Source organism: Stomoxys calcitrans, chromosome 3 (assembly GCF_963082655.1).
Source record: "Stomoxys calcitrans chromosome 3, idStoCalc2.1, whole genome shotgun sequence".
NCBI classification, from domain to species: Eukaryota; Metazoa; Arthropoda; class Insecta; order Diptera; family Muscidae; genus Stomoxys; species Stomoxys calcitrans.
This window is the reverse complement of record NC_081554.1, coordinates 198,718,178-198,738,722: the sequence shown is the minus strand read 5'-3', so window position 1 is coordinate 198,738,722 and position 20,545 is coordinate 198,718,178. Positions and strand designations below refer to the sequence as shown.

General features: G+C 38.0%; 1 protein-coding gene across 5 annotated transcripts in view; it reads left to right on the top strand.

Moving 5' to 3' along the window:
• LOC106082853 (uncharacterized) overlaps positions 1-20,545 on the top strand; it is a 501,629-nt gene that overhangs the window by 425,353 nt on the left and 55,731 nt on the right. For 2 of the 5 annotated variants that reach the window (XM_013245587.2, XM_013245586.2), the window contains one exon: positions 2,139-2,244. The exons of the other annotated variants lie outside the window; for them this stretch is intronic. The gene's annotated coding sequence lies outside the window, so the exon portion shown is untranslated. The remainder of the gene's footprint in view (positions 1-2,138; positions 2,245-20,545) is intronic. 5 annotated transcript variants of the gene reach the window in all.

The following is a 20,545-nucleotide window of genomic DNA, read 5'->3' as shown; positions in this document are numbered from 1 at the left end:
TTTTAATGTTTCTTCCGACAATTCGGAAGAAATTCTCTGCTATTTCTGCACTGTTTTTCTGTAAAAACTTTTATTTCGACGGATCTGAAAGAATTCTAAATGATGTCTGAACGTCCTATAATATTTTTTTTTTTAATTTTTCTTCCGATAACTCGGAAGAAATTCTGAACGATGCAGATCTCCGTGACGGTCGCCCCGGTAGCTGAGTTTATAGCGTGCTCGGATTACCGGTGCGGGGTCGTGGGTTCGATTCCCACCTGAACCTGGTCTCTCGCTATTGTGGTATCACAATGGACTAAACTTGTCTAAGTGAGTCTGTTTGGATATAAACTGCCAGTCTTATCTAACCTGAACTCCGTCCGAGATGTTTTTGTCTTTTTTGTGCTTGCTTTTTCAAAAGTTAATTTGCTTGAACCGTAAGGAATTTTGTCTCGACAGTTCTGATGGAATTCGGGGCGAATTCGGGACTCGGATTTCTTTTGTCTTTTTTATTGTGCTTGCTTTTGTGACAATACTTTTTTTGCCGGTAAAAATTTTTTCCCTAAACTTCGGTAGGAATTTTCAACAATGTCTGAACTTGATGTCGAATGTTTTTTGTATTTTTTGTGCTTGCTTTTTTGCAAATTTTTGTTGGAGACAGCTGTATCTCGGAGGTTGGCATGTTCACCTATGACGCTGGATGACTGGTTTCGAATCCCCTCCTATATGAGGACTATGCCATTTAAAAACTTCTCCTCAAAGAGGTGTCGCAGCGCCCTTCGACCTCGGCTATAAATAGGAGATCCCTAATGGCATGTTTGAAGGCAAATTTGCAATTTGAACCGTCGAAAAACACACGGAAAATACGAATTACATACAAATTCTTTCAGAATTCGGTTGGAAGTCGATAAGGCAATTCAGAAAGTACATCCCAATTCTAACAAATTTTACTCCAGAATTCGGTCGGAAGTCAAAAATACAAGCACATCTGTATTCATAAGTACTCAACAACAGAATACGGTCAGAAGTCTTAACGACAATTCAGAATTCCTTTCGGAATTTCCCATAATTTTGATTCAGAATTCTACAAGCATTCTGTTAGAAAAAATGGATTTCCCTCCAACATTTCGTTGCGTTTCGTGTGAACCACTCCATTTATATTTCGTTAAGATTTCGACTTTGAATTCGAAATCGGAGAAATTTTCTGACTTTGGTACAGACTTCTGACCGAATTGTGAACGTTTGGTTCACTGGGCGGCCATAACAAAATTGGGCTTAAATTAAAGGCATTTAGAATTGAGGTAGAAATCGGACATACACATTTTGGGTCAAGTGTATGCTTGGCGCACCAACTCCCTCAAAACATTGCAAAATGACATGTAGGTTAAGTAAAGTTTAAGTAGCAGTCAGCCACAGATTCACATAGACGTTTCCGTCCACTGTTATACCAAGGAACAGAAACAGGAAGATGCCTTCTAGTTCCTACCGTTGAACCATCGAGATCGCTTAAAAAGTCCAACAACTGGCGAATGTTCACATCCGCTAAATCAGGCAGGTTCTCAAAGAACTGAGATCCTAAAGTGGAACTCCTTCTGAATGCCAGCGCGGGACACACACATGGAAGGTGTTCTATAGTCTTTTCCTCTTCGATGTCCTCACAGCTTCTGCAACAGTCGTAGCCTAATCAAATGAAAAGTTCTTATGAGTAGAGTACACACCTGACATTGAAATATACAGTTAAGCCCTAGAGACACATCAAAAATTTCAACTGGATATGTAGGTAGAATACAAATTCGATGATTTAATTAAGATTATCCCTGAAGAACGATAAGAATATACACTCGAAAATTTTTTTTTTTTTTGAATCTTTATCATTTCCAACAAATGTTTGTATACCCTTTGGCTTTTTAGCTAATGTAATAAAATATTCTTAATGGACCTCATCCAAAGGATAATATTGTTACACTTCATACATATTATGGAAGGATGACTTGTGTCTTCATCACTTTCTTTCTCACTGAGTATTTGGGTCAAACCAAAATTATGCTCTTGAGCAAGATGGCCCCAAGTATTTTTAGGCAAACCTCATCAACAACACCTTTGACTTGGTTCTAACAAAAGATTACAAAAAATATCCTTTTTTCTTCTTTTTTTTACAGGTAAGGACAAAACTGCATGACTGCCAGCGAAGCAAGGCAAGGCAATGTGTAACCATGGGTACTCGGGTTGTGTCGAAAGGAGGAAACTGCTTGTTAAGGACCTTAGGTAATCAAGTTGCTGTTGTTATGTTTATCGGCCAAAGCAATAATTTAAATCTAAATTGTATAAAAATCACGAAGCTTTTGCCACTACCCCATTAGGCAGATGACGCCCTCAGCGTCACTCTATACATTTTGTGTATGGAGTATGGTAAGGGAGTCGGGAGGGGGTATAATTGAATGTTTCTTCGAAATTGCTACAACAATTTTGAAACATGCCATTAAAAATATCCTGCAAATTTGGGAAACGAGTTTAAACCACGAAATCTAATATCATTTTTGTTATTGTTGTTGTTATGTCATGTTGCGAAAAACGAAAGGATACCAAAGGCTACACAAAGATTAGGCCTGATAGCAGCTTAGCACCTTTTTTTGCCACCACAACTTGTTTTTTTTTTTGTTTTGTTTTCTTTTGGATTATTTTATTTCTCTGTTGCCATCTTGTTAAAGGTCTTAAGTAGTTTTGGCCAAGCAACTACATAATTTTTTTTCCGTGTTGCTAATATTATTGGCCGGATATCCTTTTGTGGCTACCAGCACAGCAATTCAGTGGTCGAGATTTCCGTAAATAACAAACAAACTCATTAGGAAGAAAAAAAAAGAAGGAAATAAGGCAAGAAAAATATTATAAGCAAATTATAGAGGCTTTCAGCTCTCACTCACCCCATTTAGAAGATAATCACAATTTGGAAACTGGCCACATACAAATTGGGGAGAAAAAAAAAACAAAATAGAAAAAATAGAAAGGCTCCCAGTTAACACCATGAAAACATGGGTCAACAAAATAAAATATTTAATATGTAATTTAAAATAAATTGCAGAGGAAATCAAACTTAAAGAATTTTAAAATCTCGATATGACAAAATTAAAATGGAAACAAAAATTTGCAATTTTAAATTTTGCCCATTAACATTCCACTAAGGAACAGGGACCAACTTTTCACATATCAATGAGTGCAGTCCGATTCAAGTTTAAGCTCAATGATAAGGGGCCTCCTTTTTATAGCCGAGTGCGACACCTCTTTGGAGAGAAGTTTTACATGGCATAGTACCTCACAAATGTTGCTAGCATTAGGAGGGGAAAACCGCCGCTGAAAATTTTATCTGATGGTCTCGCCAGGATTTGAATACAGGCATTCAGCGTCATAGGCGGACATGCTAACCTCTGCGCTAGGGTGGCCCCCGCAACAAAATATACTCTAAACAAAACACAGAATTTTGATATAATTTTAAAATTTTTATAACACTACAGTTGAACAACGATTATTCGGCTCGCTCGAGTCCAAGATGAGCAGGGAAATCGAAAACTTTGTTAATAAAGGTTTTTTCTTAAATTTCATTATTTATGTGTTTTTATTGATTTCTGGTAGTACCATACAGAATTTCTATGATATTGATATAAATTGGTATATAGAAAGCTTCTTAAGCCATAATGCATGTTGTTTGTTTTTGCGAGTGTATTCTTAATATTTATACCCACCACCATGGGGATATACTAACCTAGCCGAAATAACGATCTGCGACCCCATAAAGTATATACATTCTGGATCGCCTCGACATTCTGAGGCCATGTCCGTCCATCCATCCGTCCGTCCGTCGGTCTGTCGAAATCACGATAGCGGTCGAACGCGTAAAGCCGCTTGAAATTTTGCACAGATACTTTATATTGATGTAGGTTGTTGGGAATTGCAAATGGGCCATATCAGTTCAGATTTGGTTATAGCTCCCATATAAACCGATCTCCCTATTTGACTTCTTGCGCACCTGGAAGCCGCATTTTTCATAACGATTGCTTGCTTGAGCCCCTGGAAGCCGCAATTTTCATCCGATTTGGGTGAACTTTTGTATGTAGTGTTCCGTTATGACTATTAACAACTGAGTCAAGTACGATTCAAATCGGTCCATAACCTCATATAGCTTCCATATTAACCGATCTCCCGATTTGACTTCTTGAGCCCATGGAAGCCCCAATTTTCATCCGATTTGGCTGAAATTTAGCATGTAGTGTTTTGTTATGACCCTCAATAACTGTGTAACCCGTCGGCTCCTACTGCCTTGTTGTTCTTTAGTCGGGTCACTGGTACCTGGACCTTATTCCGACTAGGAGGTAAACATTCTATACCATCATCATTGATTGGTCTGCGCGTCTTTGTCTTCCGTCGGGGCATGGGCACAAATAAGGCTGATGTTGAAGAATATGGCATTTATGCGGATTGTGGCTAGCCTGTTTCAGTGTTTCAGTCTCCGACTAACCACAAGTAGTTTAGTTCGTAACGGTTTGGTGTTGTTGTGACGCCTTTCCCGGTCCATCGCACTTGCTATGAGGCGGTAATATCTGTCTTGTACTTCTCCAATGCATCGTATAATGCACCTTCTCTATAAAGAGTGCGGACATTCCAGTTGCAGATCCGCAAATCATGGTCCTTTTTTAGCTTGCCTGGGTCGTCAACGTTGGGGGGGGGGGTCCGTTTTTACTATTCCTTTGTTTCTCATAGTAGTTCTCATAGTTTTCCAACCGCATGGGTTTTGTGGGATTACACACGTATTCCTCGTTGTGGCGAGCCGCTTGCTCCAAGATCCGGTTAATAGGGGTTGCATTTCTAAAGCACGGATAATAGAGGTAAAACTCGGTTAAAAGAGGTACAGAACCAAAAGTACAGCATTACGGGGTAACCGGTTAATAGAGGCCCGGATAATCGAGGTACAATTATATGTCTGAAATGAATATTTCTTAAAGAATTTTATTGAACATTAATTTTTAGTATAATTTTTGTAGAAAAGAATTTATCAAGATGTATATGCTATTAAAAATTATTTTTAATAAAATGTAAAAAAAAAAATGTTGCTTTACAAAAATTGAGCTTTCCTTTGAAAAAAATCATTCTCCTATCATATTTCATCGGGTTCTTCATTGTATACTTGCTAAAGTTAACATTGAATTAAACCAATTTAGCTGTGACATCACTTTTGAAAACTGAATTTAATTTAGATAAAACTATTCCAGCCAAGATAGATGTAAATTTAATTATAGTTTTTGTACACTTTTTGTATCTAGCATACAATTTTCCAGCCTTTTTTTTTTTTGCCTGTTCCAACCCCCTTCTATTTAATGTAAATTCTAATTTTTATCCAATTTAGCCTCCCCGCATGTCATCACACGTAAAAAATAACTATAATTTTCAGGCGTTTTTTTTTTCGTTTTTTTTTTTCTTTTCCATTTTGTTATTCATTTTGTCACACCCAACGACAACAATGGGGACTACAACAACTGAGCTTGACAATGCCAACAGATAATTCCACATTTCGTAATTATTTATTTGCTGCATTTTTTTGCTGGCCCGTTCGTTCGTTACAAATAATTGCAGATTTTAACAAATTAATTGAAAAATATTTGCAAACACACGATACGTGGCTACGTGGCTATCTGCGCAACAAACAACACATCGTAGCCATTTGCGGCTATTTATGATTTATTGACTATTAAATGCCGAATTCGAATTCGAATTTTAGCATTTTTTTTATGTGTGTGTGTGTGTGTGGATGTTTGAGAGCCGTTTTTGGGGAAAACGTGTGGCACGCGCTACTCCATTCGACTGATGGTAGCCAAAAATGATCTGAGCCCCAACGATGGCTGGTGTTTAATGGCACACCTGGGGTCTGTTTTCATGGGGCCGCACCTTTTTTGGCCACAACGCCGTCAAGACAATCAAATGAGTGTAGAAACGTACCACCATCACCCGCCGTTCGTCCATCTGTGTGTCTCTACTGCCCCCATCCCCATTGGAAAACAATGAGTTTATAGTTAAACCATTAATATGTGAGCTTTTCTTGTTTTAAGGAATATTTTTTTATTTTTTAGCCTTAACACCAATTTATGTGTTAATTTTTGGTAATTAACTTTTGGAAAATGAAAACAAATGCAGGAAAATAAATCAATACAACGAATCTTAAATTTTAAGATTTTTTATACCAACCATCGCATTTTGTCATGTAAAGGGTGATCTTGTAGCTATTATCTTTTTTGCACCACTGGTTTAAGCAGCTCACGCACGTTTCGTGTTTTGTTTCACTGTCAAACATCTTCAGTTTATTCTATAATTTAACCATGAATAGTCTTATTGAATTGTATTTTTAAAATGCATGCTCTGTTAAGAAAGCTCATCGCGCGCTTCTTCCATTTTATGGTCAGAGCTTGTTTTTGGATCAATGGGTATGCAAATTAGCAGAATTGTCTATTTTGGAGTGAAGATCAGCTATAAACATTGCAAGAGCTACAAATGCACCCAGAAAAAGACACAGTTTGTTGTGGTTTATGGGCTGGTGCCATCAATGGACCGTACTTGCTCTTGCAATGTTTATAGCTGATGCGAATCATAACGTAACTGTGAATGGTAAGCGTACCTTGAGATGATATCCAACTTTTTTTTGTCCAAAATGCAAGCGTTTGACTTGCATGATATGTGGATTCAACAGGACGGTGCCACATGCCACACAGCACACGTAGCAATGGACTAATTGGGAGGCGAGTTTGGTGAACATTTGATTTCACATTCGGGACCGGTCAATTGGCCGCCTAGATCGTGGTAAAGCTCATGTCGATACAGACAAGCCCGTATCAATTGACGTATTGGAAGACAGCATTGAAGCATTTATTTGCGAAATACCGGCCGAAGTGTTGGAAAGTGTATGCCAAAATTGGACTAAGCGGGTGGACCATTTGAGACGCAGTCACGGCTAACATTTGCATGAAATATTCTTCAAACATTAAATTATATGTGCCGTACTATCGATTCAAATAAAAATGTTATGCATTCTTCTGAATTTTATGTTTATTGTTTTAAAAATCTTTCCTATAGCTCTTAAAAAACCACCCCTCATATGTTTGGAAGGAATTTCTATCGATTTTGTGGATTTTCATGCGCTATTCTATGAAAGTAATGAAAAGATTTCCGTAATCTTTCAGATCAAGGGATGAGTTAAAATAAGGTAGAAGGTAAGGAACGAAGTATTCTAATCAATCTTGGGTCAATATTATCAAAACCAATATCATTTGACTTAACTGACCCCAGACTATGTAAAACTTCATCGGGCGATACACATCTAAACTCAAAACTGCATTTGTGTTTTCCGTTACCCTATTAAAGTCTTGATAATAAGTGGAGACTATACCCAGTGAACCAAACATTCAGAATTCGTTCAGATGTTTGTACGAAAGTCAGAAAATTTATACGAATTCGGATCTGTCTGAACTCTTAACGAGAAATATATGGAGTGGTTGATACGACTTCGGAACGAAATGTCTTAGGGAAATTTGATGTTTTTGCCGATGTATCTGACAGAATTCTAAACCAAAATTATGGGAAATTCGGAAGCGCAATTCCAGTTGTCGTTAAGACTTTTGATCGAATTCTGATATTGGGTCTAAGTGAATACGGATGTGTTTTCCGACTTGTCTTATCGATTTCTGACCGAATGTATATTAGAAATCCTTAAGAATTCGAATGTTTTTTCTGACTCGTCATATCTATTTCTGACCGAATTCTGGAATAAAAAATTTTGAACTCGGATGTACTTCCCGACTTGTCTAATCGATTTCTAACCAATTGTGTTTTTCGAAAGTTCAAATTGCAAAATTTCTCCTGAATCTCCTTTGTATAGCCGAGTCCGACCGGGAGAAGTTTTTACACATCATAGTTCCTTATAAATATCACCAGGATAAAATAACCACGATTGAAATTTTATTTTTAATGTTCTCCCAGGAATCGAACTCAGGCACTCAGCGTCATAGGCGAGCACAAAAACAAATACAAGAAAATCCAAAACAGAGTTTAGAACTCGTTCCGAATTCCATCAGAAATGTCAGAACAAAACTTCCTAACGGCTCGAACAAATAAATATGTGAACCAGTAAAGAATGGCAAAAGTCGGACCGGGCGACTTAATAATATCCTACATCACCTAGTTTACGCACACTTTTAATATTTAGAAATTATCTCCAACGGAGGCCACCGTCGCGCAGAGCTTAGCTTGTCCGCCTATGACGCTGAATGCCTTGGTTCTAATCCTGGCGGGAACATTAGAAAATTTTACAGCGATGGTTATCCCCTCCTGTTGCTGACGACGATTTGCGAGGTACTTTGCCGTGTAAAAACTTCTCACGCAAAAGTTTGAAAAGGTCGGACCAAAATCGTGGCTGCTAGAGCATTAAAACTCCATATCGGATTAAAGATATATATGGGAGCTATATCTAAATCTAGGCCGATTTTGAAGAAATTTAAAAAAACGCCATATCGGATGGAGATATATGTGGGAGCTATATCGAAAACTTAACCGATTTTGACGAAATTTTGCTTAGATATGGGAACGTCAAACAAAACATCTATGCTAAATATCGTAAAGATTGGATGAAAATTGTAGCCTCTACAACCTTAAAAAACCTTATTGGATGAAACATATATATGGGAGCTATATCTAAATCTGAACCTATTTTGGCGAAATTTTGCACACATATGGGCACGTCCAATAAAGCACATTATGCCAAATTTTGTAAAGATCGGACTAAAATTGTGGCTTCTACAGCTTTAATAGGCCATAACAGATGAAAGATATATATATGGGAGCTATATCTAAATCTGAACCGATTTTGTTCAAAATCAATGTGACCTTGGGCCAAAAAAGAGACTTGTACAAAATTTCATGACAATCGGACAATAAATGCAACATGTAACTTGATCACAAGAATACATTGACAGGCAGACAGACAGACATAGCTAAGTCGAATCAGGAAGTGATTCTAAGCCGATCGGTATACTTATCAATGGGTCCAGCATTTCTCCTTCTTAGCGTTGCAAAAAAATGCACGAAGCTATAATACCCTGTGCTATAGTGGTGGTGTAAAAGCAAGCACAAAAAGACAAAAACCTCCGACACAGAGTTCAGACATTGTTCTGAATTTCTACCGAACTGTCGAAAGAGAAATTAAAAAAAAAACACGACAGGACCTTCAGACATCGTTCGGAAGTCCTTCAGAACTGTCGGAACAAAAATTCCTACAGACAAACAGTCCAGAAATCGTTCAGAACTCCTTCCGATGCGTCGCAAGATAAAATGCAAAAAAAAGTACGACAAGACAATCAAATATCGTTCAGAATTCTTTAAATTCTCGAAATTGTGCATCATTAAAGAGTGTATTAACTTCTTATACCCACCACCCATAAAAAGTACATTTATAATCCGAATTCGCTCAAATTTGACACAGTGACTTATGTTAGACTTTCGACATCCGTGTCGTATTTGGTTCAGATCGGTCTATGTTTGGATATGGCTACCAAAAAGACCAATATTTTGTTCTGCAAAATTGTACAATTAGGACCATATTTCGATAAATATGCTATAGTGGCATAAATTTGGCATTTTTCACCGGATTCTGATGAAGTGGTGGTGGGTATGCAAGTTCGGCCGGCCGAACGTAACGCCTTTTTACCTATTTTCTGTTATGTTAGTGCATATGTCTGTTATATATGTTGGTACTATCAGCCATTTTGGATTGTCAATTTGTTTTCGACAGAGTCTATTATTTATATTTGACGAGTCTATAATGAGCAGAACTCAAGTTTAGTTGTGGTAAAACCGGGAGCCATCGTAGTGCATACGTTAGCATGGCCGTATATCGTCCCCAAACGCCTGGGTCAAATCCTGTCGACGAGAATATCTTAAAACATTTTCAGCGCTGGTTATCCCCTCACCAAATGCTGGTAACATTTGTGAGTATTTCAGCCATGTACAACTTCTCACCAAAGAGATGTCACGGCGTTCGGGCTCGGCATATAAGAGGAGGTCCTTTTATCATTGAGCTTAAATTTGAATCGGGCAGCACTTAATTGGTATGATCAGGAAACACTTAACCACATTGTAGAAAGCCGAGAAGATGTCAAAATGACGATGCACGTCCTGGTCGCTTGAGCATGTCAACAACCGATGAAAACATTGAAGCAGTGAAGAAAATGATTTTCGATAACCGTTGAATCACTATTAGAAAGGTTGCTGATAATTTTGCCATATCGTTGGTTCAATGTTGCATGGACATCCCTCAGGAGCTATTGAATATCGTCAACGACGATCCAGATTACCTCAAAAAGATCATCACTGTTGACGAATTATGGGTGTATGGCTATGACATTGAAACCAAAACCCAATCATCCCAACGGGAACGTCCGTTGGGAGCGCGTTTCAGTGGTGTTTCATGGATTTGAAGAAACGCTGGCCTTCAATTTCTTAACCATATCGCAATCTTTCTCTTGAAGAGCAGTGGTGTCTAAAATTGGCCCACCTTCGTCTTTCTGTTAAAAAAGCAAATCTCAGTCTTTATCGTGGCTGAGAGATTTATAGGAAATTTTCTCAAAATTTCATATTTATGAGATATTTTTTCAAAATTTATTCATAACCAATTTTCAAAATAATATGACATTCTCGTGATTTTCATACAGCAAACATTTCCCACACTTATATTTATAAAAAATATTATCAAAATTTGGTGTTAAGTAGAAAATACTTGAATAGAAAAAATACCTGTTCATTTCGTTAACGGCTTCAGTTCCTTTTGTTGTTCACTTAAAATGGTTTTGTTTTTTGTTCTTCTTGTGCCACAACAATTTTCTATTGTCACAATTTATGAAATTCCAACAACTTTCAACAAATGAAAAACTTTCTTGGCAAAAAAAAATCACAACAAAATAATTCAAAGAAAAGTAGAAACCCATCAACATTTTAAAAGTTGCGAATTACAAATTTTCTTCGATTTTTGTAACGACTTTAATAAACCATTGATTTGGTTTCTCTTTTTGGCTTATTGCTTGGAATGGAATGGAATGAAAAATTCCTTGGGAAAAAAGTAACTAAATGGGAAACCAAAAAACTATGTACTTTTATTTGGCAACTTTTTACCGTACTGCCGACAGCCATTCCCAAAAACTGTAACTCACCCAAATAGGTGGTACAAACAAGGCAGGGTTTTCATTCGGCCTTTTGAATAAAGGACAATGTGGCTCAAGTTAAAACAAAGTTTTCACCCATCCCCTCCCACTAGGCAAGCGTGGAGAACTGTATTTGAAAGTGCCCCCTAACGTATGTGTGTTGAAAAACAGCTCCAACTTTTATTTACTTGTAAAGCGTTTTTCTGTTTTTTTTTTTTTTTTTGTTACTTTCATCTCTTCCACCGACTTCTCTTACTTTTCGAGTTAGTTTGCTAACTGTAACATCATTGCAACAATTTGCTGGAAAAGGACATTCTGCCGTGGAACACTTGAATTTCGGTGGGCAGTACTAGCTTTGTTGGGGTGGACTCGTCGTGGGTCATTATTCTGACTCTATGGCATTTTACTTTCTGGGCAGCGGAAGAGGGTAGGAGGAGGGGGGCGGTACTCTGCTTTTACATTAACTTTTAAATCGTTTCAGTATTTTAGTGTGGCAATAAATGTTTTGGAAGAAAAGAAGGTGGGAGCGCTTTTTTTTTTCTTTTCAAACAGAGGAAAAAAATGTAAATTGAAAGAGAGAGGGGTTTCTTTTTCGGAACAGAAGGGATGGATGCATGGCTGCTGTAGATTGTAGCACATATTATAGAATTTTTATTAAAGGCAATTTTTCGTTACCAATAAAGAGATATTTTCTCAGTTTTAAACGGTGGATGGCCTGAAAAAGGAAATTTTTGTACCCACCCCCACCATAGGTTGAAAATGAACTTGGTTTGCTATTTCGTTTGTAAAAACTACAAATATACGTCCAGGACCCTTCAAAGTATATCTTATATACATTCTTGATACACAGTGGCACAGATAAGTCGAAAAGGTATGTGTTTCGTAAACCGAGAGTCACGTAATGAGAATATTATATAACCCCATACATTTTCGCTAATATAACAGTGGTGGTCATGAAGAAAAATTTTAGCAACATTCGAAATTTGGCGGAAAATTTTTTTTCCTATATAAATTTTATTTTATAAAACGCATGTTTTGAGTAGGTTATGTAGACTTTTCTGTGCCACTGTATATATCCTTGAAGGCCTCCGTTGCGCAGAGGTTGGGATGTACGCCTATGATGCTGAACGCCTGGGTTCGAATCCAGGCGAGAACATCAGAATAAATTTTCACCGGTTGTTATCCCCTCCTAATGGTGGCGACATTTGTGGGGTTCTGTATCATTTGGTATGGCAGCCTCTCCATAAAGAGGTGTCGCACTGTGGCACGCAGTTCGGACTCGGCTATAATATGGGGCCCCATATCATTGAGCTTTATCTTGAATCGTACAACGCTCATTGATATGCGTGAAGTTAGCCCCTGTATCTTAATGGAGTGTTAATGGACCAATTTGCACTCTTGATAACCATTTTAAGTCGATTTATCTCTGTCGGTCCGTCTGTCTGTATGTTCGTCCATCTCTTAATCAATCTGTCCGTCCATCTGACCATCCACCTTTTGTTGCTGTAGCCACATTTGCGCGTCGAGGTAGCGTCCTCGTTAAGCTCCATAGGTTCTTGCTCACCTGTTGCGTCACGGGAACGTTATGGCCATCTCTAAAGGCGCCACCTTGTCATATCGAGTATCAAAGGCACTCAGTTTTTAATTAGATACCGCTGCCCGCGACTGCAGTTGCAGCTACTCCGTACATGGATGATTGCACTATTCGCAACCTGCGAACAGGCTCCTTAGCTCCCAGCTGAGCTTCTCATGATGACGATAAGCTCCACACAAATCGGAGCTCAGAGTTCCAACCCGTGTGTTGCTCTTGCTGGGATTGCAAATGCGACAAATCGGTCCATGTTGAGATAGAGTTTATATATAAACCGACTTCGCGATTCTACTTTTTGAACCCCTAGAGGGCGCAATTACTATCCAATTTAGCTGAAATTTCGCACATATTTTGTTTATTTTATGGCTTCTAAAAAGAAACTAGAAGCATTTGAAATATGGCTGCCCAGAAGAATATTGAAAATGCCATGTACAGACCGTCACTAACATCGAAGACCTGAGAAGAATGAATGCAGACCGACCATTAGTCTAAACAATCAGAACTCAGAAAATTGCAAATCTAAGGGATATAATGAGAAATGATGACGAAAGATTGAAGGAAAACCCGTCAGAGGCAGAAAGGAAACCCCCTGGATCAAGACTGGACCGACTATCAAGACGAAAGAACCTTACTCAACGCCGGGAGAAACCGAGAACTCTGGAAACTTAGTTTTGATTGAAAATAAAAAAAATATTTTTGAAATTTAATATTTTTGGTGATCTCATGTATCCGAATAACGGATGGGCAAATAAATTACGAAGATGGCTTCCAACATCCAAGACAAATATGATCCAAATAGGTCTAGAACCATTGGTCCCATATAAACCATTCAATTTGCCCCACACCTTAATGCCTTAAAGCGAATATGTATGCAGGCCGAAAGGATCAATATATGATAAATTTGGCATCCCAATATGGGTAGGGGAGCGTCCTACCACAACATTCCACTGTACCGGCATAAAGACCGATTAGAACCATATAGCACTTAAATAAAGGATATTTGGGCATAGAGTATGAATCGGACAACCAAATGTTGGGTCAGGAGTCCGAGGGCAACGCCCCACCATAAAACTCCACCAAACAGGCATTAAAGCCGATCAGAACAATATGGGGCTCGCGTGAAAGGAATTCAGGGGATGGGTACGAATCGAACACCCTATTTTGGCTTCAGGTGTATGTAGGGACCACATTACCATTAAAACTCATGAAGGAATATATGCTATAAAACTACTATAGAACAGAAACAATTGATAGGCTCAGTCTTGTAGATTACATATATGTTAAAGTCCCTTTAAAGTCTGAGCTGACACATGGTTAGCGGTGATCATCTACTCAATAATGGCCAAGCTTATCGGATATTTACCGGATAAACAGATAATACGTGCGTGCAAACACAAGTAAATCGTTTCACACAAAGGAAATTTTCGCCTAATAAACTTTAGACTTTGTTTGCTATAAAAGTCCAAGTTTCTGTGATAGATTTTTGCCAGAGTTTATGACAAACATAAAGTTGTTTATTTACCCTGACAATACCTTTAATTCTTGGTATATAGAACATATTATTCGGGATTTCAGCTAGTTTTTCTTTATATATAAATTAATTTAACGTCATGCTTATGTATATATATATATGTATACATATATATTCATTTTAATTTTAAAATTAATTGTGCTTCTTAAATAGTTCAGTCAAGTTCAATTAAATCTTGTAACATAATTTTGTATTATGATCTACTGTAGTCTTTACGCTATAAATTTAACTAAAATTATTTGGGAGTTGTTGTTTTCGCACATTTAAATACCTACTTTGTGATGGATACTTCTTTATCGCCTAAATGTTACATGTTTTGTGCCTGGCAGCCATTTGTGTGTTGCTCTAATGAGTTTTGTCATTGGACATACCAGAATTTTTTGGACTTAAAGCGAAATTTTACAAAATGCTCAGTCAGCTTTGCTCAGTCATAACAAAAAAGAAAAAAATATTGTGTGTGAAAATGTGTCTATAACAGTGACGAGCACGCATTATTTGCAAGCCCATGGCCCGGTTTGGGATTTCTTGTATGAGTACAAAGTAATGTGCAAAAGTGTGAGCATTTTTGCCAAACACGGGATACTCACTCTTTCTCTCTAGTAGGAGAGACACAAGAGAATAATTATTGCTCCGGCACACGAAAAATCATTTGCGGCCTTCGAAGCACCCTTGCAATTATAAAGCTTTTTCCTCCATTTTTTCCCTTTTGTTCCCAAAAAGCAAAATACGAAAAACTATGGCGATCATTTTACGATAACTCCATGTCATTCGTAAACGATGCACATATTTATATAGCATTTATGCTTAAACCATGAACTGTACCCTGCGCCACTACTGTGGCTGTAGTGGAGAGTACGGTTCGATTCAGGTTTAGCCACGTCCGTCTGCTTTTATTTGTTATCAACGTGGAGATTGCATTTGCTACCAAATTTTCATGAATTTTTACCATATCACTTTTTTAGGTCATCGACAAACGTTATTTGGTAAAATCGATTCAGATTCAGATATAGCTCCCATACATATCTATTGTCCGAATATCACTTATAAGGACGTAGATACCATACAACCGATTTACAAGCAATTTGATACGGAATATATACTTCGCCATCTGAACCTCTGCTGAATTCTATCCAAATCGGCTATGATTTGGATATTCGACAAAAGTGTTTTAGGAACATGTGAACTTCTATTGCATGGAATCTCAACTCTATTTGCTATATGGCCACCCTAATTTCTCAACATGTACATTAGTGTTTTTGGTTTTTTTGTGATGTTGCAGCTTTTACTAACGAAGCCATTCATCATGCAGTTACATGCGATAAATTGTAACTCAAACGCAGTGGCAAGTAACATCCCAAACCTTATGGCACCCTTCCGCCATAGCAACCTCGAATAACATATGGAGGCAAGTACTCGAAAAAATTTAAGATTTATTTGTGCGTAGTACACTCACAGCAGGGAGTTTTAGTAATTTTAAATTTTAGAAATATCGTTTATAGACGCTAAAGTGCACTTTGAGGAATAATTATCAAAATTTTAATGATTTCAGAAAGTCGAAATGTTTTAGTTAAAAAATGCTTTGCAATGTGTTAAACCAAAAACCCCCTAAAGTTTCAATTCAAACCATCTAGGGCAACGAAAAAGGATTGCAAATTTGTACATTTCTCCACGAACATCCATTCTATTAAGGAACAAAGCTTAAAAGGGATTACTTTTCGAAATATCATCCTTTTCAAAGTGTCATCCCTTTGATTTATGCTATTCACTATCTGTTCTATACATTGTTAACATGAAACAAAATGAACATGTTGTTCATGCAAAAACTATAAACCCCAAAACTCTAAATTCCATAATAATCATACTCCATTTTCATTTAAATGTATAATCTGCAAAAGTCATTCATGAAAACTAACATCCACAATTCTGACAATCATGACAGCTATGCTTATATTTTGTTCTCTAATTATCATAGATAACAAAATCTGACCATTTTCAATGGAGGCATGACATTTGATATACCCAAGCTATGGCATATTTTGTGATGTATGCAGCATTCATGCAATACTCTGTTATTTTAATAAGCAGATTAATTTTTCACAAAATGTTCGCTGTTGATACTGCATAGAAATTCAAGTTGAATAGAATTCTGTGGCAGCAAAAATTGTTATGTTTTAGCCGAATTTACGGAGAGATTTACACAATGGGCCAAAAGGTTTAAAATATTACAATCTTCTTTTAAATGTCTTCAAAAATTTAGCCTTATAGCTACCCCAGGTGCCATTTTCACCTTTGCTTTTTTGAAGAGGCTGCTGCAGGCCATACTAAGCCTCGGCCTCGGTTTGGTTTTGGAACATGTAACCTGACATCTTCGATCCTCCTTCCTTCAATGTGAATGAAAGAGCTATACTATCCGAATTTTGACGGAGCTTCGGTTTCTCCCTTCAATGTGGATGAAAGACTTATCCTGTCCGTGTTTTTATACCAACCACCATAGGATGTGGGTTATACAAATCTAATCATTCCGTATGTAACACTTCGAAATATTGATGTCCGACCCCAAGTTTCGGCACGGCCGAAATAAGAACGTTTTTACTTGTTATTATAGACACAGCCGTGTCCGCTTGGGACGCCAAACGCCTGTGTGCAAATCCCTGCGTGAACATCAGAGAAAATTTCAGCGGAGAAATTGACTAATGCTGGCTGCATTTGTGAGGTATGCTGTCATGTTAAAACTTCTTTACAAAATGGTGTCGCTCTGCGGCACGCCGTTCGGACTCGGGTAAAAAGAAGTTCCCTATCACTGAGTCTAAACCTAAATCGATTGATAACAGAGAAGATCTCCTGTTCCTTAATGGAATGTTGGTGGGCAAATTTGAATTGCAGTATACACTTCACCATAGGACAGGGAACATATTTGTATACCCTCCACCATAGGGTATATACATATAGACCTTCTATATTCATTAAGTCATTCCGTTTGCAACACATCGAAATATCCATTTCGGATCGTCGTATAATTCTAAGTCGAGTTAACAATGTCTGTGTATATGTCCTTCCGCCTGTTGTAATCAGTGTATCAGTGTTGCCACTCTGGAAAATTATTTCCTAACAACATTTAGGAAAAATCCTATCGAACCTGATTAATACCTACCAAATGTTCTATAAATCAAAAATGCGGTATATGTTTTTATAGGCACCACCGGAGAGTTGGCCTTTTTGCCATTATATTTGCAACACATCAAATTATTCATTTCTACCCCTACAAAGCAGTATACATTCTAGATCATCGTTATATTCATAGATAATGTAGACATGTCCATATTGCTATATTGCCCTGTTTTCCGATTGAAGGAACGCAAAAAATCCGTATTTTATTCAGTATTTACGAAATTTGGAGGAGATCCCCCAACACTCATACCAGTTACAATTAAGTTCAATCCCATGACAGCCAGTGGAACGTACGAGATTGATCTCATGAAATCCTTCATCGGCAAGGGCTGCCGCCTCAGTAAACAACACATTGCTACTACAAAAATAACAATCAATACCATTTTTCCTAAATTTTGAAGCAGTGAATAGAGCTGGCAAACTATCTGTTATCGCAACATTCGATATTTAGTTTTAATAATAAATATCGATAGCATCGATACTATCGTTAATTTCCCATTACCTATATTTCGAACGAAAATAAGAAGTAAAAATCAGGAGATCGATTTATATAGAAGCAATATCAATGCACAGATCAAATAAAACCAAGGTTAATAAAGTCAGTTGGAAGTCATGAGAGAAATCACTGTAGAAAATGTTAGTCTAATCGGACGAAAATTGCGCCCTCTATAGGCGCATGTTAGTCTAATCCGATGAAAATTGCGCCCCCTATAGGCGCATTGTATATTAAAGGATGCAATCAGTGTCGGATTGCGTTATTATTCATCGGAAAAATATCATTCGAAATTTGAAACAGTGAGTTGTTTTAAGTCTTCCGACATTCGACCCAAATATGGTTCAGATCAGACTATATTTAGATATAGCTGCCATATAGATCGATCTCCTGATTTAGGGCCTAAAGTCCATGCTAAAATAATTGAGAAGATAATTTTAAATGGAATGAGAACATTTATTCCAGTAAGACTATAACGGCTAAATCAGACGACAAAAGTTGGTTTAACCAGACAAGCAGACATGCTGTCAGATCGAAAGAGGTGGCATTCAGGAACTGAGGCTTGGATAAAAATGCCAATACTGAACTGCTGCGCAAGCAACCAAGATCTTTGTGTGCCAATTTGCCTAGGCGCGAAAAATTTCTTTACGAACAGCGTCTGCGTACTAAGGCTCTTGCTTCTACATGAGAAAGTAAAAGCTTTTGGTCGTTCGTGAAAAAGTAAAATGGGTAGTTCTTTATCTTCTCCAACTTTTGTTAAGGATGATCAAATGTGCACCGACCCTGTTGATAAGGCTAACCTGTTGGCTGATATATTTCCAGGGAACTCTTCTCTGCCGGATATCAATCAACAACTCCCCTTAATCGAAAATGTATCTGGCGTCGTGCCCCAAATATTTTTACGAACTCGTGGAGTTAAAAGGGTTCTTGAGAATCTGGACGTAAATAAATCCCCAGGACCAGATGGCATAGCAACACTTGTCTTGCGCAGGTTTTTTTCACCTCTTGCTTGTCCATTACGAAACCTTTTCAACCTTGCCCACCGTGCGGGAGCCTTCCCGGCGCGTTGGAAGGTTGCTAAGGTTCAGCCAATACCCAAGAAGGGTGACCCAAACAGGGTTGTTCGGCCAATTCCGATATGCTCCGCTCTGTCCAAAGTCATGGAGGGCATGGTTAATCACCATCTTGTGAGGTATAGACTCTAAATACCTCACAAGATGGTGATTAACCATGATTAACCTGGCCTTCTTAGCGACCAACAGTATGGGTGCCGCAGACATCGCTCTACGGGCGACCTCATGGCACTTCTGTCGGAACGTTGAAGTCGGTCAATCCACCAGTTTGGTGAGAGTAAGGTTGTGCCTCTGGATATCTCCAAGGCATTTGATAGGGTCTGGCACGGTGCACTACTATCAAAGTTTGTCGCATTTGTTGTCGGTAATGGCTTCGTTCGATTTATTTCGAGCTTTCTCAGAGATCGCACTATTCGAGTCGTTATAGATGAGTTGTCATCCAATGAGCATAAGTTGACCGCAGGTGTACCCCAGGGCTCTGTTCTTTCTCCTTCTCTTTTTCTTATTTCCATCAACGATCTGTTGGGTCAGACATCGAGTCCGATCTACTCATTTGCGGATGACAGTAATCTCTGTCATTCGTACTCATTCGTTCCCCTGCGTGTTGGTTGATAGGAAAAAAAACAGCTTTATTTATTATCCAATTTAGCTGAAATTTGTAACGGTGAGTTATTTTAAGCCTTTCGCCATCCGACATAAATATGGTTCAGATCGGACTATATCTAGACATAGCTGCCATATGGAACGATCTACCGTTTAAAGGTCTTAAGCCCATAAAGCCCATAAAAGCTGCATTATAACCCAATTTCGCCGAAATTCGAAGCAATGTGTTGAACTAAGACTCCCCACATCCGACCCAAATATGGTTCAGATCGGACTATATTTAGATATAGCTGCCATTTGGACCGATCTGCTGGTTAAGGGTCTGAAGCCCATAAAAGCTGTTTATTTTAAACAGTCAGTTTTTTAAGCCTCCTAACACCCACCCCTTATATGGTTCAGATCGGACTATATTTAGATAAAGCTGCCATATAGACCGTTATGCCGATTTAGGGTATGAAACCTATAAAAGCTGCATTTATTACCCGATTTCGTTGCAATTGGAAATAGTGAGTTGTTTAGGCCTTCCGATATCGGACCCAAATATGATTCAGATCAGACTAGATAGGTATAGCTGACATATTGACCAATCTTCTAAGTAAGGGTCTTAATCCCATAAAAAGCGGATTTATTGCCGGATTTCGCTGAAACTGAAACTTGTATAAGAGTTGTCGGAACCTGAATAAAATATGATCCAGACCAGTCCCTATTTAGATATAACTATAGACATGGAGTTATAATAGAAAAAAATTATTCATATATCCATGGTGGTGGGTATTCGACCGTGCCGAACTTAACCCTTTTTTTACTTGTTTTTTGTCATTCTGTTTTCACATGAATACACAACATAACGAAATATTCATTTCCAATTCAATAAAGTAC